This window comes from Belonocnema kinseyi, chromosome 7 (genome assembly GCF_010883055.1).
Source record: "Belonocnema kinseyi isolate 2016_QV_RU_SX_M_011 chromosome 7, B_treatae_v1, whole genome shotgun sequence".
NCBI classification, from domain to species: Eukaryota; Metazoa; Arthropoda; class Insecta; order Hymenoptera; family Cynipidae; genus Belonocnema; species Belonocnema kinseyi.
In genome coordinates this window covers 9,711,701-9,739,038 of record NC_046663.1, presented here as the reverse complement: position 1 = coordinate 9,739,038, position 27,338 = coordinate 9,711,701, and the positions used below count along the sequence as shown (strand labels likewise).

At 24.3% G+C, this 27,338-nt stretch overlaps 1 protein-coding gene across 3 annotated transcripts in view; it reads right to left on the bottom strand.

The window, feature by feature from the left end:
• LOC117175996 (cAMP-specific 3',5'-cyclic phosphodiesterase) overlaps nt 1-5,746 on the bottom strand; it is an 873,036-nt gene extending 867,290 nt beyond the window's left edge. The window contains exon 1 of one of the 3 annotated variants that reach the window (XM_033365929.1): nt 5,677-5,746. The gene's annotated coding sequence lies outside the window, so the exon portion shown is untranslated. Of the gene's footprint in view, nt 1-5,456 lie in introns of all 3 variants that reach the window. The other 2 variants (XM_033365928.1, XM_033365927.1) reach the window with 2 other exon arrangements.
• Between the last annotated feature and the right edge of the window lie 21,592 nt (nt 5,747-27,338).

Sequence of the window (27,338 nt, the reverse complement as noted above, 5' to 3'; positions counted from 1 at the left end):
TTTAAATTTATATTCTCATTCTGTAAAAATTCTTCAAAGTAATGATTCCATTAAAAAAAAGTGTCACGATAAAGACCTGGGTCACGATGAGATATAGGAGAAACAAGAAATTTTTTTTACATCCTAGGTGTAATCGTTAACGCTTATGCATAGTGACGCTCCAGGTTCGAATCCAGGCTGAGGCAGATTTTTTTTCTCTATAAAAATTAGACCGCTGATTGCCAGTAATATTTTTAATTAAAAAAATTATTTAATACCCTAGTCAACCAAATAAATGCATTGTTTAAGCAGTGCATAAGGTTCAGAAAGCGGATTAGAGATGAAGTCTTATCTGTCAGATGCAAGAAAATCCTTTATTCTCTATTTCCCTTCACACTTCGCCATCGCATTTCTTTCAATGTCAATTCAACATCTCTCGACCCACATTGCTTCCGTTCTCTTCTGGAATTTTCTTCCGGAAGCCACAAGTCGACAGTCACGAAATCGAATCTCGGAAATGTCACCGGATTTGCCAATTATTTTTTTCATTTCTATTTTACGATCAATTCAACATTACACCATACTATTCTTAGGATACATTAACACTCCTTCCAGTGCAAAAAGTTATTGCTTCAGTGAAAAGAAAAAAAATACTAAAGACGTTAACATTAACAATAGACATTATTCACTAATGGAAACGTCAACAATGTCAAGATAAATATTCTTAGACGAACTTGAGATTGTGGTTTTAACCATTAAGTTTGGTTTTGTATTTAAAAAATTGATGGCTTTTCGAACATTTCTTTCAAATAAATTTTTTATTTTACCGAAAATAAGAACAAAGGAATAAAATAATTCTCAATTTAAGAACAATTTTCTTCCGCAGAAAAAATAAATTTTCGCAAAATTTAAATTTAAATTAAACATTTTCTCTGAAATGTATTTGAGTTCTCCCTAGAATTTGTAACAAATCTTCCAAAATTTATTTTTTTAAAATGAATTAAAATCTTGCAAATTCTTTTTTGACAATTTTTAGATTTAAAAGTGAAAATGTTTGATTTATTTTAATTGAAACATAAATATTTCTTGACTTAATTTATGAAAATATATCTACTTTTTTTCAAATATTGCTCAAATGATGTTTTGAAATTAGCAATTTTCAGAAATGTGTAATTTTTTATTCTCATATTTGGAAAATGTAATAATCTGAATAGATTGGTTCAGAATCAACCAAAAAAAAAAAAAAAAAGAATTCCTTTGAATCAAAGAAACTGTTCAGTGGCCGTTCTAATTAGGGAAAAAATTCACGATTACTTCCCGCGTTGCAAAAATTCTTCATGGTCATTGCTATTTAAAAATTCGAGCTTTCAAAGCTAAACTTTTTTTTTATTTGAAGTAATCAAAAATCAACTGCAAATTTTTTAAATTATGGCTTAAAACATTTTTATTCATAAAATTTTAATTTAAAGGATAAATAATTTGTATATTTAAAATGGCAACTTCATCAAATTTTAAAATGAACAATTTTGAATTATACTCCAGTAAACTGCAAAATGGAAAATTTTAAACTTTTATAAATTGAACAATGTGAAGAATGTTTTACTATCAAGAATCTACACTTTATTCTTTGTTTTTGCAAATGCTTTTAAATTGTTAATTATTTCAGAATTATTAAATAACATTTAAATTCATTGAAAATTTTTGCCTTATTTTTCGTTTAAATCTTTCAAAATTAAAAAAAATCTTTGAAATCCTCTAGATTCTTTGCTGACGACTTTGGGTGCATTTTGAAAAAAATTTGAAATCTTGTTGAACATTTTCTTTAAAAAATTGTTGAAAAATAAAAAATGACTTTCAATTTCCCAGCAACCTTAGGAAAAATTTTTATTATAATAAAAACTTTTAATATTTTATTTCTAAATGCTTAAAAATCTACGTTTTTTATTATATTTTTTACAACTCATTCCTAATTTTAGATAATTTAAACAGTTTTTAATATATTTTTAAAACTATTCTAAATATCACTATAATGTTTAGAAAAATCCTGCGAAATTGCAAAAATTGCTTTACAAGTTTCAGATTCTTTTTTGAAAATTTTCGAGAAACCTTTGGAAATTTTTCAAAAAAATCTCTTAAATATTCTCTACAAAATTAATTTTCAAAAGAAACAGGCCGTATCCAGGTTAATCAAAATTCGGTGAACGTTAAACAAATATTTTCGGTGATCCCAGGGGAGTTGGAGAAGGGTGGCTATGTTCATCGAAATTCGGGGAGCGAAAGCACAAACATTTTCGGAGAGTCTGAATTCTTCAGAAAAAAAGTATATTATTTTCACCTAAAAACTTTTGAAATTTTTTTATTCTCTTGAAACCAATTAATTCTAAAGAAGTTTCTAAATTATTTTTTCGAAATCATTAAATATTTATATTTTAATTAAAATTGTTGGCATAATTTCAAATAAACAATTTTAAATTAAATTCCGGCGAACCGCAAAGTTCTAAATTTCAACGTTGTATTATTTCAACTATTTAACAAAATTTGTATTGCCTTCCAAAATTGTTAAATTCTCAAAAAAACTTAAAATCTTATTCTAAATAAAAAATGTACATCTTAAAATGTTCCGGATGTTTTTTTAGCAATTTTGAGTGTAATTTTGAAATCATTTAAAATATTCTTTTAAAATTGATGTTTCAAAATAAAAAGGATAAAAACATTTTATATTTCCCAGAAGTCTTAAGAAAATTTTATTATTATCTTGAAAACTTTGAAAATCTTTAAGAAGCTTAAAAATTTTATTTAAAAATCTTCAGAAATCCACATTTTCTTTAATATTTTACAAAATCTTTTAAAATTTTAAATTATTTAAAGTTTTTCAAATCTTTTGAATATATTTTGAAATGATTTGAGTTTTTCCTCAAATTCGTTGAAAATTTTTCAGGATTGAAAAAAACGCCTTAAAATCTTTTAAATTCTTTTTTAACAATTTTTGTAATTTTTTTCAATTTTCTCTAAAAATTAATTTGTTGACATAGAAAATAATTCTAAAATTTCATATGAATCTTAAGAAAATTTTTTTTATTTTTTTTAAAGCTTTGAAAATTCTCAATAAGCTTCAAAATGTTTTGTTGGAAATCTGAAAAAATCGACATCTTGTTTAAATTTATTTGAAATCTTTTCAAGTTTTAAACTATTTTTCTTTTATTCCAAATTTTGAAATATCTTGAAATTTTCTCCAATTTTTTTTATACTAATAATTGTATAATTGTTATTTATAAATAAGATATAAACAATTAGCAATTATTAATATAACCTAGTTATATAAATACATCATCACAATTAGCAATCACAGGCTTTCTATTTAAAAAAATTTAGTTTCGAATTTGAACCGGATTCAAATTAAATAAAAAACTTGAAAATATAATTATCAGTATTATTCAATTTTCAGTAGTTTCAAAATTCTCGTGTAAAATCAATGAATTTTTAAAACCAGAACTGCAGTTCATTTTTTAAAGCCTTAATTAATTTATATTTATAATTAAGAAAGTTACAAAGTTTTGTGTCAACAGTTTTCAATTTTTTCTTCAAATCTGAACATTATTCAAGTTGATGTTCAATTTTCCAATCCAAAATATTGTTATTTTATTATTATTAAATTGTAAAAAATTCGTATTTAAAAGACTTTGGAGTTAGGAATTTTTTCTGATATTTTGATTGATTTATTAGATTTTTCCTACATAAATTTGCAAGATTTTCGGTCAAAAAAATTAATTCACTGTCATTTCCTGTTTTTTCTGTAAGCTTTGACTGAGAGCCAATGATTTTTTTTGCACGAAAAGAAACTTTTTTCTAATAAATTACTTACAATATATCGTAAGTTGTTGAAAAGTTTAAACAAACTAATTAATAAAATAATTGAAATTTGATTTATCATCTTGGCAAGCAACCGGTTGTAACAGCCACAATTAAAAAAAGAGGATATGATACATTATTACTCAATATAACAATAAGATACGCGACAGCGCATATAGAGATTTTTTAATAATAATAATTTATTTACCAAATCACTTGCAATAAAAAATTTGCTAAACTTTTCGTAATTTGTGTCATATTTTTTCTGTTATTTATGGTAAAAATATCAAATAACCATTTTTGACAGAGTTTTTAATAAAAAAAAATATATGTTCAGAGGCATAAACAAATTTAAAGAGAAGAAAAAAAATTAAAAAAAATTTTTTTTTGTACCCACTTTTAAAATTTTATTTTTTTATTTACTCTTAATGTTGTAACTATTTCTGCAGAATGGAAAACTGGAACGCATCCGTCGTTAATGGAATATTTACGGAATTTATTTTTGTTCGTCCTTTTATGATTTTTTGTTCCTGTCAGTTTTTAAAAATGTTTGAAAAAATTATTGAATTTTAGTAAATGCTGGTATACTTTTTTAGGGGGAAATATTCGCCACTATCTATATTTTGAGTAAAATATTTCGAAAAAAATTATTATATTTGAAGATTATTTTCTTATTTTCAAAATGCAGGAATTAACTATTTTCCAAAATTTTGGAAATTTATTATTTTCGAGACTTTAAAAATTCACCAATTTATTGTTTTCGGGAATTTAAAAATTTTTGTTTCAAAATTTCAGGAATAAAGATTTTTCTTACATTCATTGTCTACGGGAAAAATGAAATTCCTAGATTTTTTATTTTTCGGGAAATTTATCATCCAGTAATTATTTTTCCGGTATTTTTCCACATGAGAAATCTTTTAAATTGGAAAAATTATGTAATTCCGCTTCGAAACATTAAAAAATGCATGACATATTTTGCGTTTTTCAAATAGCCTTTTCGAATAAAAATAATTAATGTTGAAAAAATGAAAAAAATAAAGTATTTAATTTAAGCTTTAATTAAAACTAGTTTGCACATTTTTTCTGTCATTTTCTGGGCACAATGCACGGGATTTGGGGGGTCTAAATTATAAGTGATTGGATGGAAATTATTTATTCACTCTAGGAAATCACTCTAAACAGTGATTAAACTTTAATTTACAAAAAGAAATAACAAGTACTTCTGTTTTCAACTTTTTCGAAAACCGAGATTTTTCCTTTTAAAGCATTCGAAAAAAAAGGAATTTATTTTTCCGAAAAACGAACAAATTGAAGATCGATCACCAAAAAGCGAATTTTTAGACCACCCTAATCACAAGATTTCCATTGTTTGAAATCTATCAAATTTGCTTTACTGCTAATTATTATTTTATATTATTTATTTATTTAAATTTTTAATATTCAATAAAAGAACATTGAGAAAACGATTTTGGCAGATACATTGACCTAAATCAACAAGGGATTGTCTTCTAAAATAGATGCTTTTAAAAAGTTTCTCCCAATATAAATACCTGTCATCTTTTGAAAAAAGGAAGTAGAGGAGAAGAATTTAGAAAATTAGGCGTTGTAATTTTTAGTTAAACACACACATTTAATCCAGAGTGCACTCGTGTTATAGATGCAATGCGACGAAAAACGGGCTCTCCTCCGTTAAGCATAGCTTTGGAAAATTGCGTAAATTTTTCCCATTTTCCGCCTGCCTATGCCACAGCAAACTGCATTTTTTGAAAAAGCCATAAGTGCATTCAAACATTCTGACACTCCAAAGACACTGTCACGCACGTGCGAAATTGCGCGGCGTTAACGCACCTCGCTGCACCCTACCAGTGCCCGGCAAGTAGTTGCACCGGTTTTAGGTTAGATCACACTGGAACACACTGAATGAACGCTCAGCGTGCTTTCCGCACAAGTCTCGGGAGGGAGGGAGTGCCGCGAGTGCGTCCGGAACCTGTCGGAAATCCACGACAGACAACGTGTGATTTCATACGCGCGCGCGAACGAACGCAAGTCGCGGAGAAGCGAATAGGAAGAGGAAGAGGAAGAGAACGAAAACGGGAAAGAGCGAGGAAGAGAAAGAGGGATAGAGAGAAAGCGGACAAGAGAAGGAGAAATAGAGGGAAAGCATACAAGAGAAAGAGGAATAAGAGGGGAAAAAAATAAAGAAAGAGGTGAGAGAGATAGGTGAGAAACCAAATCAAATAGGATCAAATAAATCAACCATAATCAACCACCAGAATCAAACATTGCCACTGGGGAATGTTTGATCACGATTTCTAGGAGAAATTTCAGCTTGACTAACTTGTTCTCCCTAAATCTGAATTCGTAAGTTTAAACTTATTTAAATCACTATCATCATTTCCGTGGTCCAATTTAAACAAAACATTCTTGTGAATTTTTTTCGAAATCTTTTCTCATGGATAAAATATAATCTTCTTAAATTTATATTTTAATTAAATAAATGTCAAGTGCAGTTAGATATTTATTAAACGTTCAATAAATATATACTTGCAATCAGCTATAGCATGTGGTTCAAGAAATACTTTCGATTCTTCATTAGTTGCTTCAAACAATTTTTTAAACATTTATATTATTATTTATAAGTTTATTCTCTTAAAATAAATATAAAAAGTTGCGGTTTTTCTGAAGTTTTCAACCTATTTGCAACCTTTTGCTTACATTGAGGTAATAGTTAATAAATATTATCAAAAATAATTGTTTAAATAATTTATTGTTTCTAACTAGATTCTCTTAGAGTAATGCTAGAAAGTCGCGTTTTTTTTAAATTTCCAACTTTTTTCGAACGAGTGAGGTAATAATTAATCAATGTTTACAAAAATGATTGTTTAAATAATTTATTATATCTTATAACTACTTATTGTTTATAACTTCTCTTGGTATTATGATAGAGAGTTGTGGTTTTTTTTCTGAAATTTGCAACCTAATTTTAACTTTTCACTCGTAGTGAGGTAATAGTTAATCAGAGTTACTAAAACAATTGTTTAAACAATTTTTTATCATTTCTAACCAGATTCTCTTAGAATAATGCTAGAAACTTGCGTTTTTTCTAAAACGTCCAACTCTTTTATTTTTTCACTCAGAACGAGATAGTAATTAATCGAAGTTAAGAAAAATAAATGTTTAAACAATTAAGTATCGTTTATAACAAAATTCTCTCAGAGTAATACTAGGAAATAGCGTTTTTTCTCGAATTCTCAGATTTTTGTCAAATTTTCACTCATAAAAGTTAACAAAAATAATGTTATAAATAATATATTATTTTTTATAACTATCTTCTCTTAGTAGAATCACAGGAAATTGCAGCAATTTGCGAAATTTCAAAACTTTTCCAACTTTTTACTTGAATTTAGGTAACAATGACTATAAAAGAATTTGTTTAAACAATGTATTATTGTATATAACTATCTTCTCGTAGATTTCTGCTAGAAAGTTGCGTTTTTCCAGAAAATTCCAAATTATTTCTAACTTTTCATTCACAATGAGGTGAAAGTTGATAAATGTTACCAAAAATCACTTTTCAAACAATTTATTATTGTAAATAACTAGATTCTTTGAGAGCAATTGTAGAAATTTGGGTTTTTTTTTCTAAAATGTCCAGATTTTTGTTAACTTTTCATTTTAGACAAGGTAACAATTTACTTCAGTTTCAAAAATAATTTTATATACAATTCATTATTGTTTATAACTATCTTCCCTTAGTAAAATAATTGAAAACTGCAATTTTTTAAAGTTTCCAAACTATTCCGAAATTTTCAGTCATCATCTGGGAATAATTAATTAAAGTTATCAAAGGTAATTGTTTAAACAAATTCGTATTGCTTATCACTGGATACTCTAAGAGCAGAGCTAGATTTTTTTTCTAAAATTTCCAAGATTTTGTATATTTTTCACTAAGAAGATGTAATAAATATTTAATGTTAAAAAACAATTGTTTAAACAATTTATTATGGTGCATAACTACTTATTGTTCATAGCTGCTATTAGCATAATAATAGAAAGTTGTAGTTTTTTTCTGAAATTGCCAAATTGTTGTAAATTTTTCACTAAGAAGTGGTAATAAATATTTAACCTTTAAAAAAATGGTTTCAACAATTTATTATTATTTATAACTACTTATTGTTTATAACTTTTCTTAGACAATAATAGAAAGTTGTAGTTTTTGTTAAAATTTCCAACCTATTGCTAACTTTTTACTTACAATGAGGTAATAATTTTTTAAAGTTACAAAAAACAATTGTTTAAACAAATTATTATCGCTTATAACTAGATTCTGTTAGAGCAATGCTAGAAAGTTGCGTTTTTTCTCAAATTTCCAGATTTTTGACAACTTTTCACTTAGGGCGAGGTAAAAGTTTATCAAAGTCTCCGAAAGTAATTGTTTAAACAATTCCTTATGGTTTATAATTACATTCTCTTAAGGTATTGCTAGAAAGTTGCGTTTTTTCTGAAAAGCCCAGATTTTTGTCATTTTTTCACATCGAACGAGGTCATAGTATATCAAAGTCAACAAAAATAATTCAATAAATAATTTATTATTGCTTATAATTTTCTTCTCTTAGTAGAATGATTGAAAGTTGCGGTTTTTTTCTTAAATTTGTAATCTTTTTTATAATTTTTCACTTAAAGTGAGATAAGATGTTATCAAAGTTAAAAAAAAAAATTGTTTAAACAATTGATTATTGTTTATAATTAAACTATCTCAGGGTATTGCTAGAAACTTGCGGTTTTTTCTGAAATCTTCCACCTATTTTTAACTTTTAAATCAAAGAGAGATAAAAGTTAATCAATGTTTTTAAAAATAATTGTTTAAACAATTTATGATTTTTTATAATCAGATTCTTATAAAGTGATTTTAGAAAGTTGCGTTTTTTCTAAAATATCTAGATTTTTGTCAAGTTTTCACTTAGAGTGAGGTAATATTTCATCCAAGTTGGAAAAATAATTTAATAAACAAATTTTTATTGTTTATAACTATCTTCTCTTAATGAAATGATTGAAAGTTGCAGTGTTTTTTCTGCAATTTGCAACCTATTTTCAACTTCTCACTCACAGTGAGAAAATCATTACTCAAAATTACTAAAATTAATTGTTTAAACAATTTATTATTATTTATAACTAGATTCTCTTAGAGTTATGCTAGAAAGATGCGTTTTTTCAACTTTTCACTTAGAACGAGATTATAATTAATCAAAGTTAACAAAAATAAATGTTTAAACAATTTATTATTGTTTGTAGATATTTCTCTTAGTAAAATAACAGAAAGTTGCGGTTGTTTTCTGTAAATTCCAACCTGTTTTCAACTTTGTCCTCACAGCTAGGAAATAATTAATTAAAGTTACCATGCGTAATTCTTTGAACAAATTATTATTCTTTGTCACTAGCTACTCTTAGAGTAGAGCTACATATTTTTTTCTATTGAAATTTCCAACTTCTTGTAAATTTTTATTTAAAAGGTGCGATAATTATCAAAAATTAACAAAAATAATTCCTTAAACAATGTACTATTATTTATAACTGTATATATTTTCTTCTAAAATTTACCAACTTTTTCACTTTAAGTTAAATAATAAGTGAGGCAGGTTAACAAAATTTTTGTTATTAAAAATAACCTTTTTTTAAAATTAAAATTTTTCAGCTCGACATTCAATTTTTCGGTTATGAATTAAGGTATTTTTTAAAATTATTTAAATTTAGTATTTTTTAGTTCAAAATTCAACTATTTGTTTAAGAATTCACCTATTTTGTCGAATTTTTTTTTTGGCGTAAATTAATCTGTTTATTTTAAAATGCGTTCTTAAGGAATAATTTTTTGTCGAAAAATGGTCTTCAAATTTTCTATCAATGTTTTTAGTGGTCTTTTGATAAATATTATCTAATAATGAGAGAAAACTAGATACGCTATCATATCGTGTAATCTGCTCATCGTGTAGATAATAATGTTTTTATAGCTCATTGTTTATTAATATGCATATTATTCTATGAATAAAATTTAAAAAAATACAGGTCAATCATACTTGAAATATGTAAAAGATTTGTTAAAAATAATCATTTTAACAATATTTAGCTTCAGATTTTTTAGCTGTGAACAATCCCAGTTTTCCTGGAAAGCGATCACTATACTTGAGAGACAACCGAAACGTGTTTTTTTTCCATTAGAAAAATGTCTGGCTAAAAATAAATCTCTGAAGTCTATTCAGAACTTCTTTTAAACTGAATTCAAGAAAAGGAATAGATTTCTTGAAATAAAAAAAAAAACAAAAAACTCAATTTCTATTAAATAAAATGTTTTAAATAAATCACATAAACAATTACATCAATCACATAAATAAATAAAATTACATGACTTGTACAAAAAAATATAAAATTTTGTAGCGAAAAATTAAAAAGTATAATAAATAACTTAAAAAAATTTATAACTACAATGAAAATAAAAATCCAATTACGCTGCGCGAGTATCGATTCTTCGAGGATGGTGGTAATTATATCTTTTCCACCCTTTTTACACGTTAGTAAAATAGATCACTGAACATGCTTTTTATATTTAATTTTCTTTTAAAGAGAATATTTTTTTGGTTAAAATATTTGAAATTTAATTTAGAAGTCTTCAAAAATCTGCATTAAAATTTTTTTGTCTATCTTTCCAATTTACGAATTATTATTGGCTGTTTTGAAAACTTCTAAATATCTCTCAAACTTACTTAAATTTGTATAATATTTTGTAATCTTGAAAAATTAAAAAAAAATTCGTTAACAAACTTTCCAAATTCTTTTTCGAAATAATAGGAATTCATATGAAATTTTTCGAAATCTTTCTCAATTTTTTCTTAAAATTAATTAAAAATAAAAAGTCATTTCAGGTTGTCCCAGGAATGATTTTTTTATACAAAATTAATTTGATTGATTTAGGATTTTTGGCCGAAAATTTAACTTTATATTTTTAAATTCTATTTTTTCATGTTGAAAATTCAACTATTTAGGTTTAAAATTGTTTGAAGTAGAATTACTTAGTTAAAAACCAAATTTTTTTTTCTTAAAGATACATAATTTGGAATAAAAATTTTTCGATTTATTTAACTATTTTGTTAAGAAGTTTGTCAAACATTAATTTTTTTTCTAAAGATTCATAATTCTATTTCGAAATGTATGCCTTTGGCTTGAAATGTAACTAGTTGCAAAAAAAACTCTTTTAAATAAAAATTAATTTTTCAACTGAATATTTAGCTGTTCTATTATTTTTTTAAAATTTTGTTTGAAAGTTGCTCTGCTTTTATAGAAAAACTAAAGCAAAATAAAAAATAATACAAGTAAAATAAAAAAATTAAGTAAAAAAGTGAACCTAAATGAAAAAATTTTGAAAACTTGTTATTCTTTTTATTTTCAAGTTTATTTATTCAGAAACACATGAATGAATATTAGGGTAGTACAAAAATGTATTGGATTTTTATTTCTCCAATTTTTATTTTATTCTGTTTTATGGGGTTCCAAGAAAACCCCATAAGTGCAAATATTGGTTTCGCGAGTTTTTGGCGCTAATTATGATTTGTTAGGCACTTTAAAAAATGCGAAGGGCTTTTCGTACATAAAATACTACTTTATACTGACAATTTGTTGTTTAAATAAATCATTTAAAAAATTCATTACTATTTTTAGAAATGTCGTCTTAAAATAGAGATAAAAAATCGCAGTTTTTCCCAACTAAATTTCACTTTCAGTTCAGTTTTCAATTAGAATGACGTAAGACTTAATTAATTTTGATAAATATATTTGTTTAAGCAATTTATTATTATTGCTAACAATATTGTCTTTGCTAATAGTAGAAAGTTGCGGTTTTTCTGAAATTGTCAACTATATTTATATTTTTCATTTGAATTTACTTAATAATTAATTAAATTTAGAAAAAATAATTGTTCAAACAAATTTTAATGGATTATAATTATCTTTATTTATGGTAATGACAGATAGTTGCGGTTTTTACAGAAATTTTTTACTTTTTGTCCACTTTTCACTAAGAAAGGTCACAATTAATGAAAATTAACAAAAAAAGTTGTGTAAACAATTTAATAATGTTTATAAGGTATCTTCTATTAGATCAATGTTAAAAGTTATTGGTTTTTTTTAAATAATTAATTTTTATTTGCCTTTTTAGTTAAAACAAATAATAATAAATACAAAATAGACAGAATCATTTTTTCACAATCTCTTTCTTTTTTGTGAATATAGAAAGTTTCTAAATGGATCATATCAAATGTAAATTTATCCTGAATATTTACTGAAAGCCATTTTTTGTAAACAAATATTTATATTTATTATTTGTTCCTAAATAAAAATGGAAAGAAAGAAACAAAAATAACTTGTTTAAACAATTGTATATTTTTGAAAAAAAGGAACTATCTAGCATCAATATAGAAGAATAATTAAAAACATTAAATTTTTTTTTTTAAATTATGTTTTTTAAGTTTCATTAGTTCTTATAACGCTCTCAGTGAAAAGTGGACAAAGAGTTAACATTTAAAAAAAAATTATATGTAGCATTATTCTAAGAGAATAATATTAAAAATAATAATAAATTGTTAAAACAATAGTTTTTGTTCACATTAATTAAGTTTTACCTCATTCTTGTTATTCGCTTGAAGTTGTACTTTATTTCAGAGAAGCAATTTTCATTTTAAAAATCGCAAAAAAAATCGTAATTAGCACATATGTATGGGGTGATATGGGGAAATACATGTTTCATTTAATGGGACTTGTGCCACCTCTAAATATCTTTTTTTTTTCAATTGAAAAAATGAGAATAATTTTTTTCTTTTAATTTTTATGTAAATCGTCCACAAAGTTGTTTGAATTGTAAAAACCGTATATGCTTTTCTTTCAAAAAACAAAATAGTATTTCGAGGTTCTGAAATCCCCATAAAGTTTGACATAAGTTTCCCATAAGAAAAAACGAGCTTTTTGAAATTGTATTTAGAATCGTCAATATTAATTTAATTATGTTTATTTTGATAATTGAATGTTTAAATACATTTTTTAAACAATTTATTATTGTTTATAGCATTTTTATCTTAGAATAGAGTTAGAAAGTCGCGATTTTATCAAAATTTTTAGCTGCTTTTCTACTTTGAGGTAGACCTAGACAATAATCAATTGAATATAATATAAATAATTGTTGAAACCATATATTATTATTAATAATAATATTCTCTGAGAATAATTCTGGAAGGTTGCAGATTTTTCTGAAATTTACAACCTTTTGTCCACTTTGAAATTAGAATGCGATTTTGATTAATTTCAGTAAACAAAAAAAATTGTTTAAACAATTAATCGTCATTTTTTAATAATGTTTAAATAATTAGGCTTGTTAACTTGCATAAATTATCGCTTTATAATTGAAAAATTAAAAATGAGTTGAAAAATTCTGAAAACCCGGCTTTCTAACTATTATCTAAATCAAAATGGCTAAAATCAATAATAAATTGTTTAAACAATTTGTGTTACTATCCAGTTATCAGTAGCAAGTAGTTTTTCATTTTTTTAAATTAATTTTTCTTTAAAAAGTTGCAAAAAAATGAGAATAACCGCCAAGAAATCTCAAAACCTAATTTCTCCTATGGGGATTTTTCCAGCCCCTAAGAAACAGATTTATGGGGGCGATATTTCGAAAAAGCTAATTCGGGCGCTGAGATTTGAGGAGTAAAAAATTAAAAATGTTATCTATAATTTCGGAAAAGAGTGTAGATGATGGCATAGATTTTTTATTTTATTTTTCAACATGACAGAAAATTAGGCAAAATTCCAATAAGTTTAGATAGATTTTTAATAATTAAAAACAACAAATTTCTGAGAAAATTTAAAATGATTATTTATTTTACTGGATTTATTATAATACAATATTTGAAAATATTTTCGAAACATTAAAAAAAATGGCCAAACTTAAAAAAAAATTCTTGAAGATTTTAGGGCAACTGTTTTAATTTTGCAGAACTTGTTAAAACATTTCGGGCAAATTCGAATTATTTTAAAAAATGTTCAAAGGTTTTTCATAATTTTCTAAAATATTCAAAGTTTAAAAAAAGATGATTGTATAGTTTTTTTATTTTTTATTTTGCAAAATGATAAAAAATTAGGCAAAATTCTAATAAGTTTAGGTAGATTTTTAAAAATTAAAAACAACAAACTTCTGAGTAAATTTAAAACGATATTTATTTTACTAGATTTATTATAATATAATATTTGAAAAGATTTTCGAAACATAAAAAAAAATGGCCAAACTTAAAAAAAAATGTTGAAGATCTTAGGGCAATTGTTTTAATTTTGCAGAACTTGTTAAAATATTTCGGGCAAATTGGAATTATTTTAAAAAATTTTGAAAGTTTTTTCATAATTTTCCAAAATATTTAAAGTTTAAAAAAATATTATTGTATAGATTTTTTTTATTTTGCAACATGACAGAAAATTAGGCAAGATTCGAATACGCTAAGGTAGATTTAAAAAAATTAAAAACAACAAATTTCTTAGTAAATTTAAAACAATTATTTATTTTACTAGATTTATTATAATACAATATTTGAAAAGATTTTCGAAACATTAAAAAAAATGGCCAAATTCTAAAAAAAATGTTCAAGATCTCAGGGCAATTGTTTTAATTTTGCAGAACTTGTTAAAACATTCGGTCAAATTCGAATTATTTGAAAAAATGTTCAAAGGTTTTTCATAATTTTCTAAAATATTCAAAGTTTAAAAAAAGATGATTGTATAGTTTTTTTTATTTTTTATTTTGCAACATGATAAAAAATTAAGCAAAATTCTGATAAGTTCAGGTAGATTTAAAAAAATTAAAAACAACAAATTGCTGAGAAAATTTAAAACGATTATTTATTATACTAGATTTATTATAAGACAATATTTGAAAAGATTTTCAATACATTAAAATATTGGTCAAACTTAAAAAAAAAATCTTGAAGATTTCAGGGCAATTATTTAGTTTTGCAGAACTTGTTGAAATATTTCGGGCAAATTCGAATTATTTGAAAAAATTTTCAAAGGTTTTTCATAATTTTCCAAAATATTCAAAGTTCAAAAAGACTCAGTAAGCATTTTTTTATACTTTAAAAGATTTCCAAACATTTATGAAATATTCAAAAAAATAATTTTAAGTTTAAAAAAGTCTTGAATATCTTTTAAACTGACATGTTGAAAATCTTCAACAATCTTTCTAAATTTTCCTATAAAAAACTTAGTAAAATCATACTTATTTAACCGTAAGAAAATAAATAACAATTTTGTTAAATATGAAGTTATTCTTAACTTTTATTTTATATTAAAAATTATTTTCCCCTTTTTGTTATAATTTGCTCAAACTTTTTTTCTTTTTTGGTAGGGAATTCAACTATATTGTTGAACATTCGTATCTTTGGGCGCATCCAAACCTTTTCGATTAAAAATTAAAGTATTTTTTTAGTTGCAGTATAAATTATAATATTTTTTAGAGATAATTTTTTTATAATTAAACTTCTAGGTCAACAGTTTAATCCCTTTTTTGTTATTTACTTATTTGGTGGGAATTTTATTATTTTAATTCAAAATTCATACCTTTGGTGGAAAACGTAACTATTTTGTTGAAAATTCAAAAAAGTTATTTTTTTGGTGGAAGATTTATGATTTTAATTAGATATTAAATTTCTTATCGAGAATTTATATTTTTTGTTTAAGAACTGAACTATTTGGTTAATGAATGGATTTTTTGTTTGAAATTTCGATTTTTAATATCTGAAATTTTCAGAAATCTTTTGAAATTTTTTTCAAGAGTTATAGAAAAATTATATGCAGATAACCTTCTAAGCAAATAAACAAATGAATCTATAAAATGAATATTTGATTGAAATTCTTACTTTTTAATAAAAATTAAACATGCATTTGTTTTAGAATATTTAATTTGGTATTATTGTTCACAAGTAAAAACTTTACATATAAAAAATTAGGTATAATTTTTCCCCGAATTTTTTTTTTGCACAACCTACGAAAAGATTTCATTTGGCCGAACACGATACAAGAATGCGTCTAGGCTACGTCATTTTACGATTGTAACTTTATCGCTCTAGCCTACTGATAAGCTGGATAAATTGCAGGAGTCCATTGACTAAAAAAATAATTTTTGAACACCCCTCACAAAGAAATTAAGTAGAATCACTTAGGTTATTAATAAAAACTGAAAATTGTAAACATTTTTATAAACATTCTCAATGATTTTTTATTTCAGCTTGCAAATATTAAAATATGTATAAAAGGCGATGTTTAGACGAAAAAATAATCTTTTAAATAAGTTATTAACAAACCTTCTACCTCTAATAGTTCATTAAATATGAATTTGTTAACTAAGGTTGCGTTTTCGCCGAGTTACTAAAAATCGCTTGAATAATATTTTCTTAAGCAAAATTTTGTTTGAATGCTACAAACTCTTGTTTAGGAAGAAGGACTATCCGTTGAATCGATTAGAAAAGGGAGAACTTATTAAAAGTATTAATTAAATTTTCTTCGATTAGAGAGGGGAAATAATTTTTAATACGAAATAAGAATTTCGAATAACTATTTTTTTTAGGAAAATGTAGCTTACTTGTTTTTACAGCTATACAAATACAATTTAATTTAAATTTTATAAAAGATTTAAAACGTTTTTGATTATTTCAGATATGAAAAATCAATACCTGCAAAAACAAGTCAATTTTCAACAAATAAATATAACAATTTTACCAAAAGAGAAGCGTTTTCTGCGAAAACATTAATTTTTACAAAAAAAGACGCATTCTAGAAAATTTGGTTGAACTTATAACATAGATATATAAACGTTAACAAAAATACTAACTAATAGGTTATTTTTCATACGAAAAATGTATTAGATGAGATTTTAAACAAAAAAGTTTTTATTTTGATATAAAAACAATAGAATTTATGAAAAAGAGACAAACTCTTAACAGTATAGTAAAATCCTCAACCAAAAACAGATTAATTTTTAGCAAAAAATTTCGAAAAAAAAGGATTGAACCAAGAAGTTTATTGCTCTGCCGAAAAAATTAAATTTTTAATAAAATGGATGATTTAAAAAAAAAGTTACATCTATGATGGAAAAGAATGATTTTTAATTAAAATTATAGATTTTTAACCAAAAAAGTTCATTTCTAGCTATCAAGTTAAACATTTACCCAGTTAATTGGATTTTCAACGAAAAAATACAATAGTCAATATTTCAGTTGAAAAAATAGTTGATTTTTAAATTAAACAGAGTTGATTTAAAATTTCAAGAACTGTCTATTTTTTGAGTTTATATAAATATAATTTTTCTACGAATCTTCAGAAAATTTGAAAAGTTTTTTTAAGTTTTTAAATTTCGAAAAAATAGATATCTGAAAAATTAAAAAAATTGTTTTTTGTTTTCTGGAATTCTTTCAAAATTCTTAAAAAGGTTCGGAATTTTGTTTCGAAATATTCCAAATGTTACATTATATAAAAATTGTCGGTATCTATTTAAATTCAAAATTATTTTTTTGCAATTTTTAATTTTATAGAAATCTTCTGAATATTTTTTTAAAAGCTTCAAATTTCTCATTAATTTTTTTCAAATTCTTTCGACATTTTAAAAAATCTTTTCAATTTTAAAATTATTTTTAAATATTTTCAAAACTTTGAAATATCTTTTAAATTAAATCGAAGTTTTATCAAATTTTTGATCTTGCAAAATTGAAAAACTTTTATGACAAATCTTCCTAATTCTTTTTCGAAATATCAGGAAATCATTTTGACTGTTTCGAAATGTTTTTAAATTTTCTATTGAAATTCATTTTTTGAAATAAAAAATCATATCAATCCTGACAGCTATCTTATCGATTTTAGTTTTAGTTGAACCACTTCATATACAAATTCATTTTATTAGTGTATAAGTTCATCATTTTATTTAAAATTTTATGTTTTTGGTTGAAATCTTAACTTGTTTTTTAAAATTTGTTCTTCGTGGTTGAAAATTAATTGTTTAACTCAAAATTTAGATATTTAATTTTTGGCTGAAAAAAGCATCTCTTTTTGGTGAAAAATGCACTATTTGTGTCAAAATTTATTTCTTTTCTTAAAAATTTGGATTTTTGATAAATAATCTTTTTGGTTTACATATTCGTCTTTTTTATTAACAATTGATATTCTTAGTTGAAACTTGATTTTACTTTGTTTAAAATTAAATCTATTTGGTTGAGAATTTCAATATTGGTTTAAAAAATTGATCTATTTCGTTTGAAAATGCATCTCTTTTGTAATCAATGTTTATATTTTGTGGAAAATTATTGTTTTCTATTCGTTAAAAATGTATGTTTTTAACCCTGAATTATACTATTCCAGTCTTTTTGTTGAAAATTTATTGTTTTAATTTAAAATTGACCTATTATATTTTTGGTTAAAATGTTATTAATTTTAGTAAAAAATTAGACTATTTAATTCAAAATGCATATAATTCATTGAAAATTTGTCTTTTTTAATCGAAGATTAATTTTCTTGGTGGAAATTTAAATTTGGTCAAAAGTTAAAATACTTTAATAAAAATGATGATCTTTTTGGTTGAAAATTATTATTTTTAAATTAGTCTATTTCGTTGAAAATTGATCTCTTTTGTAAACAATGTAATTGCATTGTTAAAAATTATTTCTGTTTATTTGTAAAAGTTAATGTTTTTAACTGAAAATTTCACTATTTCATTTCTAGTTGAAAATTTATCGTTCTTATTTTCAAAGTCGACTATTCGGTTTAGAATTTATTTGCCCACGAAAATAAAAAACTGATTAGAGATTTTTATTTCAATTCTGTATAGCATTTTCTTTCTCCTTATGATTATAATTTTAGATAAAAATTGGATGATTTTATCGCAAATTCAACAATTATGTTAAAAAGTCATACTTTTCAGCTGCAAAAATTTTTTTTATTTTGTTTTTGAAAAATCAACTAAAATTCTTGTTAGTGAGAAATTCAACTCTTTTTTTTAATTCTACTTTTTAGTTTACAGATTCCTTTCTTTTAGTAGAAATTTAATCTTTTTTGCATAAAAATTCGACTATTTTTTTCTTGAAAATACATCACTTTCATTGAAGATTAATTTTTTGATTAAAAATACGTTATTCTTTTGTGGCTAAGAAATAATATTTTTAACTGAAAATTTAGCCCTTCCAATTAAGGATTTATAAATTGAGTTGAAAATTCATCTCTTGGTTTAAAAGTTTCACTGTTCTGGTATGAAAGCTTATTAATTTTCGTTTGTTAGGAAATTTCATGATTGTAGTTGAATGTTTATTTTTTTCGTTAAAACTTCATATTTTTTGTTTAAAAAGTTGTGTTTCAATTATTTGTTTGGAAATTTATCTTTCGGTTAAAAATTCAACTATTTTGTTTAAAGTTTCATTATTTGTTTGAAAAATTTAAAAAAATCGATAAAATTCGAAGTTTCGTTTTCGTTGAAAAACAAACTATTTTTGGTGAAATTTTAATATTTTTTGTTTGAAAATTCATTAATTTAGTTGAAAATGCATCTTTTTATGTAGAAAATTCAAGTATTTATTAAAAAATTCAACCATATTGTTGAAATTTTATTTATTTTATTAAAAATTCAAGTTTTTAAATTAAAAAATCATATATTTTTGTCGAAAATTAATCTTTTTTGTAAAGCATTCTTGTATTTGAATTTTTAAAAAAATCGAAATATCTTTAAAAAATTTAATTATTTGGCGGAAAATTCGAATATTTATTTAAAACTTAAAGTGATTTTTTGAGAATTTGACTACTTCTTTGAAAGTTTTCTTTTTCGTCGCAATGCGTGTCTTTACATATAAATAGTCAAGGTATTTTAAAAATTGAAAAATCAAGAAAAAGTCAGGGAATTTTGAAATTAATTTTTTTTACCACCTTAATTATATAATGAAATTTTAATGTCAACTGCTATTTTCATTAATTTAAAATGAAATTAAAAAGCGAAATGCGTTTCCTTTTGTCTTAGTCACTGAAGTGTGATGTGACAAAGGAGTTATGACTGCGCGAGGTGAATGTTAATATTTATTCCGAGCTCGCTAATTTTTTCAAAGCCCACAGCGAATTCTTTGAGAGGTGCAAGTGCGAAACGTACATAAAGAGTGCTCGTCGTGACGTGAATGTCGACAATTGCGCAAAAAAAATCGACAATAGCGGAAAAAAAACACAAAAAAAAAACGATAAAGTTCCTTCCGCTTAAACTGATTTTACTATAAACGATATGCAGAAAACACAGCTTAATATGGAAATTATTGTTTAAACAGTTTATTGATATTTTCAGTGATATATAAATTAAACGATACTATAATTTGCGTTTTTTTATATTTTCGACTTTTTTGCCACTTTTCACTTAAAGTGAATTAATAATCAATTCAATTTAGTGAAAATTTATATTTAAATAAATAATTATTCTTTATAACTATCTTTTTTTTATTGATATTAAATAGTTGTGTTTTTTTTTCAAGTTTTTGCCCAATTTTACTCAGTAAAGTAACAAAAAATACAGCTTAACAAACATGAACCTCAAAAGTTTTGTTTTTAATTAAAACGAAACATTTATTCCAGAGCGTGAAAAAAAAACTGACAAACTATAATAAATTATTCAAAGAACTTATTTTGTTGACACTCATTAATTAGTACCTCACTAAGTAAAAAGTAGATAAAAAGATAAAAACAATTTAGAAAAATCTGCAACCATCTAGTATTATCATAGATGAGAAAAGTTATAAACCATTAAAATTTGTTTAAACAATCCTTTTTTATAAATGTAATTAATTATTAAGTCACTTCAAGTAAGAAATAGACAAATAGTTAAAAATTTCAGAAAAAATTGCAACTTTGTACGATTTCGCAAAAAGAATTTTATTAACAATAATAATACATTTTTACAACAATTATATTAATTAGATTCAAGGAACTCTTACGTCATTCTAATTAAAAATTGAATTTTTTGGGAAAAACCGTCACTTTCCCTCTCTATTCTGAAAGAAAATGTCTAAAAATATTAATAAATTGTTTAAATAATTTATTTAAACAGTTAATTGTCAGTAAAAAGTTGTATTTTATGTACTAGAAACAATTTGCATTTTAAAAAACAACAGAAATAATCATATTTAGAGCAAAAAATTCGCAAAACCCATTTTTGCACTTATGGGGTTTTTTGGGACCCCATAAAACATAATTTATTATATAATATTGTTTCTTATGGGAAATTGGTGTTACGCTTCATAGTGCTAGCGCCAGATCAAAATATATATATTTTTTAAACTAAAAAAATGGATTTATTTTTTTGTTTATTCGTAGGAATTTCCAGGTAATATTCATAAGAATTAGAGAAAAAAATCCATAGTATTTTTTTACCTTTGCTAATTTTTTTACTTATGGTAATTTTTATTTAACTTTAGTTTTTTCTATAAAAACAGCAACTTTCAAACAAGGACACAACAACAAAAATCGAATTTTTAACAAAATATATTAATTTTTGAACAAAAAGATGAATTTTCAGCAAAGAATAAAACAAAATGCAATAGCTAAAATTTTCGGTAGAAAACTTAATTTTTAACCCAAAGAATTTTTTTTGTGAATAGTTAAATTTCAAGCTAATAGCATAAATTTTGAAATAAAAATATGAATCTTTTTCAACAACAAACTGCCTGAATTTGTAAATAAATAGCCTAATTTTCGACTGCAAGTGTTCACATTTGAAACAAAAATGGAATAGTTTAATTTTCATTCAAAAAAATATTTAACAGAAATAAAAAATAGTTAAATGTTTAAATGAAAAGATAAATTTTTAGATAAAATTAGGAATCGTTAAGCAAAGCAATTTGTTTTTAACAAAGAAGGCCAAAATATCCAAGAATTTCAAACCAAATAGTTGCACTATTTAAAAAAGTAGAATCTTAAAATGGAAATTTAAGTTTTCATTTAAAACAAAAGAATTTTTAATAAAAAAAATCATTCCTGGGACAACTTGAAATGGTTTCTTATTTGAAAAAGTAATTTGAAGAGAAAATTGGTAAAGACTTAAAAATATTTCAAATATTTTCTTAAAATTTCAAAAGAGACTTTAAAGACTCGTTAATAAATATTTTTTATTTTCCGAGATATTAAAATTTTATACAAATTTCAGTAACTTTGAGAGGTATTTAGAAGTTTTCAGAACATTTAATAATAATTTTTAACTTGGAAAGATTTAAAAAAAGTACAAAACAAAATGGAGATTTTCGAAGATTTCTAAATTAAATTTTAAAGCTTTTAAACAACAAAAATAACTTGTTTAAATAATTTATGTAAATATCTCATTTTTAGTACAAATCAGGGCTTTATAATAAAAATAATTTGCATTTTAAAAAAACGCGAAAGTCATAATTAGCGTCGAAAACTCGCAAACCCCATTTTGTTACTTATGGGGTTCTTTTTGACCCTATCAAACATATTTATGGGGGTGATATTTAAAAAGTAATATTTTATTCGTATTCTGTCGCTAATTTTGAAAAGAAATGTTGAGTCTAAACTCGATTTAGCTATTGAGGATTCTGAATAAAAAGGAAAAATAACGTCTTTTTATGGCAAAGACGTTTCAAATTGTATGGGGTTTGCGCCACCTCTAAATATAATTTTTTTTTGTTAAAAGAATGTGCATTTATTTTTTTGTTCGTTTAAACAAATTTCCGGGCGATATGTTCTATCAAGAAGTTAATTTTTTTTTAATTCCCCATTTTTAGGAAGGTGATTGAAAAATTTTCAAATTTTAATTTTTTGTATATGGGAACAAATTTTTCAAATTTTTGGCGCAAAATTTATAAACAAAGATTGTTTCGTCGAAGTATAATCCTTCAAAAAAGATGAATTATGCAATTTCTTATAAACAGACAATAAAAGTTTTTAATTAATTTGCGTAAATTTATGGAAATAAATAATCTTGAACGGAATTAAAATCAGAAACACTTTTTGTTTAAAATATATTTTAAATAATAAAGAAATCTGCACTTTTGTTAATTTGTACCTAAAGTTACAAAAAAAGTATTCATATTTTGTTTAGTTTTTATGCTCTTTTTGATAAACTAAATACACAAAAACGCTGTTTTAATTTTAAAATAATTTTTTTTCTATTTTTTATGGATCAAAAAATGAAAAAACAAAAACTTTTTTTCCAACTTTAATAACTAATTACAAACATTTAATTTTTCTAATCGTTTAAAATATCACATATTCCAACGAAAAAAAATTTTTCGTACTTTTTTTCCGCCGGATTTTATTGGCTAACATAAACTTTACCCAAATATTTTTCTAATCAGGAAAAACTTTTATCCTTTATATTAAGGATGTCTAAATAATGAACAGTTTTTCATGCAACATTGTAAAAAATATAATTTTTTTAAAAATTAGTTTTAATGATAACCTGTTCTTGTCCAGTTGACAATACATTCTGTCAGTTCCGAAAGAATTGGACCTATTTGAGGAATAATGTTAAAAATATCATATTACGTGAAAATAGGTACGGATACTATCGATCTAAGGCACTTTTTAAATTAAAAATTTTTCGCTCTCATAAAATTCATTTGAAAATTTTAATTTAGTTTTAAATTTAATTTTCAAATTTTATCAAAACGATAAATTCTGAATTCTAGGGATATCTTAAATCACTAGTATAGATATTTATTTTCACCTAATATGATAAGTATTTCATTTGATCAGTCATTTACCATCCCGATGATATTGCAAATTTCCTGTAAATATTTTATGTTGGATAGAACAAAATTGTTAAAAAAAAGCATTTTCTGCCTCATTCCAGTTTGAAGTTAAATTTAAATAATAAAAAATTGTTTACACAATTAGTAAACAATTTGAAATAATCATACTAGTTGTTTATATTTCCTAGTTAGTTTATATCGTTGCTAGAATACCGATAATTTGCAACAAAATAATCTTTCAAACCAACAAAAATTATTTAAGCTATTGATATTCAATAAACAAATAAAATCCTTTTTTTTTGTTCATTGACAAGGATCTATAAAAAATCCTAAAAACAGTAACAAAACAAAACTTAGCAGCAGGGAAAAGTCAACGAATATTATTGGTCAGGAAAAGTCAGGGATTGAAAAAAAATCTTGAAAGGGCAGGAATTTTCTATAAGGGAAAATAAATAAAGGAAAATAAATAAAAATTATTTCTTTTAATTTGAAATTGCTTTATTTTGCTTATAGAAGGTTATATGCTAAAACCATTACAAGAATAATATTCTGGTCTTTGAATATTAATGGTCAGGGGAAATAAAAAATTTGTTAGGGAAAAATTAGGGAATTTTAAAAATTAGGTTTTGCAGCTATCTTGATATAATTTTCTTGTTAGTATTTTATTTTACATACCAAAACGATTGTCAAATTCTATTTTAAAATAGAAAAAGTCCATTGTACAAGGCATACGTACCTGAAACAAAAAAATGTACACATAACTATTTAGCAAAATAACAATTTTTAAAAGTACTTGCAGTTTGGTTAACTGAACTTTACCAAATTTTTTTTTTTAATTTCTGGTTTGGAATGTTTTTCAATTTTCTTGATTTTTTAATAAAATTATTTTTCTAGTGTATTGCTATTATGAAAAAGCCTAGACATGTTTAGAAATATTTTTAACTACAATGTACAAGGATACTTTTATTGAATGCAAAAAAAACGTTGGTTTCCATCATAAAAGTCTTTATTATTTTCAAAATGATGATAATTCACCTGAAAATTTTGAAAAATATAGGTATTTGGACGCTTCATTCAGATTTCAAGAAATATTGATGCAAGTGGCTTCAAATACGTTCTTGGGGTCGCTGGATCCGAATATAGTGTCAGATTTTCAAAATTCAAGATGGCGCATCCAATATGGTGGCAAACAATTTGAAAATGTTTAGTGCTGGATTATATTGACTAAAGATAGGTTTTTGAGGTCACTGAATCGGAATCTAGTATCAGATATTGGAAATTTAAGACGAAGGATCCAATATGGCGGCAAACCTTTTAAAAATTATCGGAACCGGATATGCAATGTTACATTTTTAAAATCTGACACTAGATTCGGATTTAGCGACCTAAAAACCCATATACGGACAATTTCATGAAGTTAAAAATATTTTTTTAAAACTTTAGCCGCCATACTGGATGAGCGATCTTGAATTTCAAAGGTTTGACACTAGCTTCGGATTCAGCGACCCCAAAAATCTACGTATCTAGAACTTTATCCAGTTCCAAACATTCTCAAAAATGTGAGTAACTATATTGGATCCGCCATGTTGAATTTCGAAAATATGACACTAGCTACGGATTCAGCGACCTCAAAAACCCATGTAGGACAATTTCATCAAGTTACAAACATTTTTTCAACTTTAGCCGCCATATCGGTTGCGCCATCTTGAATTTCGAAAGTTTGACACTAGCTTCGGATCCAGCGACCTCAAAAACCTATGTTCCGAGAATTTCATCCAGTTTAAAACATTTTCAAAATTTTAGCCGCCATATTGGATCCGCTAAATTCAATTGAGACAATCTTACACTATATTCGGATTCAGCGACCTCGAAAACCTATCTACAGACAATTGTATTGAGCTCCAAACATTTTTTTAATTTTGGTCGCCATATTGGAACCACCATCTTGATTTTCGAAAACCTGGCATACCCGAGAATAGTAGGAAACAGGGTTTTCGTTAAAAAATACCTACTGGTTAATTATGATAATGAGACTCGAAAATTAAAGAAAAATCAGAGTTCTTCGTCGTTTTTCTTCGTTCCCGAAAAAAATGTTGCTATCCACAGGGGTTTAAAATTTTTTTCAACAAAAGTAAAAAAAATAAAAAAATAGAAGCTAAGTCATAAGAAATAATTGATAAAAATCTGAAAATAATTGGGAACAAGTATCTAAATAAATAATAAAAAATAAATAACCTCTGTTGGTTCAAAAATTATTTCAGTTGTTGAAAGCTCAATTATTTTAATCAAGGTTTGACTCCTAGGCTTTAAAATCACAATTTGATTGCAATTTTTTCTATATTGCCTGAAAAATCGTTCTTAGTTGTAAATTTGTCTGTTTTGTTAAAATTTAAGTGTTTTGAATAAAAATTGTCTTTTTTTGTAGTTTAAAATTCATTCAAAAGTAACTTTTTTTAATTTAACGGTTTTGTAGAAAATTCTTCTAGTTGGGTTGAAATTTATCTTTTTTGATAGAAATTTAATCTTTGTGTTAAAAAGTCAACTATTTAATTGAAAATCAATCATATACAAGTATTTTGTTGAAAACTCAACTTTTTGTATTAAAATTAACTTTTTGAAAAAAATGAACCTGTTTCCTTGAAAATTCGTCTATCTGCCTTAAAATTTTAACTTTTTAATAGAAAATGATATTATTTCGTTGAAATTTCAAATATTTTGTTAGAGTTATTTAAAAAAAAACTATCTTGACTTCAAATCTTCGTAATCCTGTCTACACGAAAAGAAATATGTTAATTTTGAAATTTTTTTAAATAAAAAAATGGACTATTGAAAGTTTATCTCGTCACAAATATTTATAATGAAAATTAAAGAATGAATATACTGTCAATATTAAAAATCAACTGTTTTGTTGAAACATTGTACGTTTGAGTTAAAAATTCAAATAAAATTTTCGTGAAAGATTTACTTCTAGTTAAAAACTTATATTTTCATGTTAAAATGTCAAAATAAAGTATTTTCGGAGGAAAATTCAATTTTTTTTTTAAATTTTATTTTTGATTTAAAAATGATTCCGTTTCGGAAAATTTAGAAACTGTTTCTGCATAAAGCTTTAGTGGCGCGTATCTGAAAATTCATATAGAAATTTCTAACAGAATAGGGCACTGCTTTTAAATTTGAATAGAAGATTAATTTAAGCCATTTTTCTGGCTATCGGCTAAATTCTAGCCTAAATAGAAGCCTCATTCAACCCCAGATTCTGGCCAGAGGCAAACTTTTTTAAAGCTTTGATCATAGGCTAGTTTTTAACGGGACTGACCTTCTTTATGTTACACCTTGAAACAAGCCCACTATTGGGCTTAAATCAAGACTTTTCTTCTATGACCTAATCAGTGGTATCTTTGTAATTTATAAAAGTATATGTTTATTTCGCTTTAGAATGTTTTTTCGTAAAAAATGTACATAGTAAATATGATATATATTTGTTTAAACAATAAATTCTTTAAATTCCCTGAAATGCTCTACTAATGCTTTGTTCGAGCTTAAATGCTGAACATATTTTCAAGAGAATTTGCTCTAAATAAATTCTTTGGGGCATTTAAGAACTCTACATAGGAGTGGGATAGTTTTTAAATTATTTTTTCATTATTCTTATCAAAAACATTTAAAAACAAAAGTTCAGAATGTATGAATTCGGCAAAAAGTAATCAT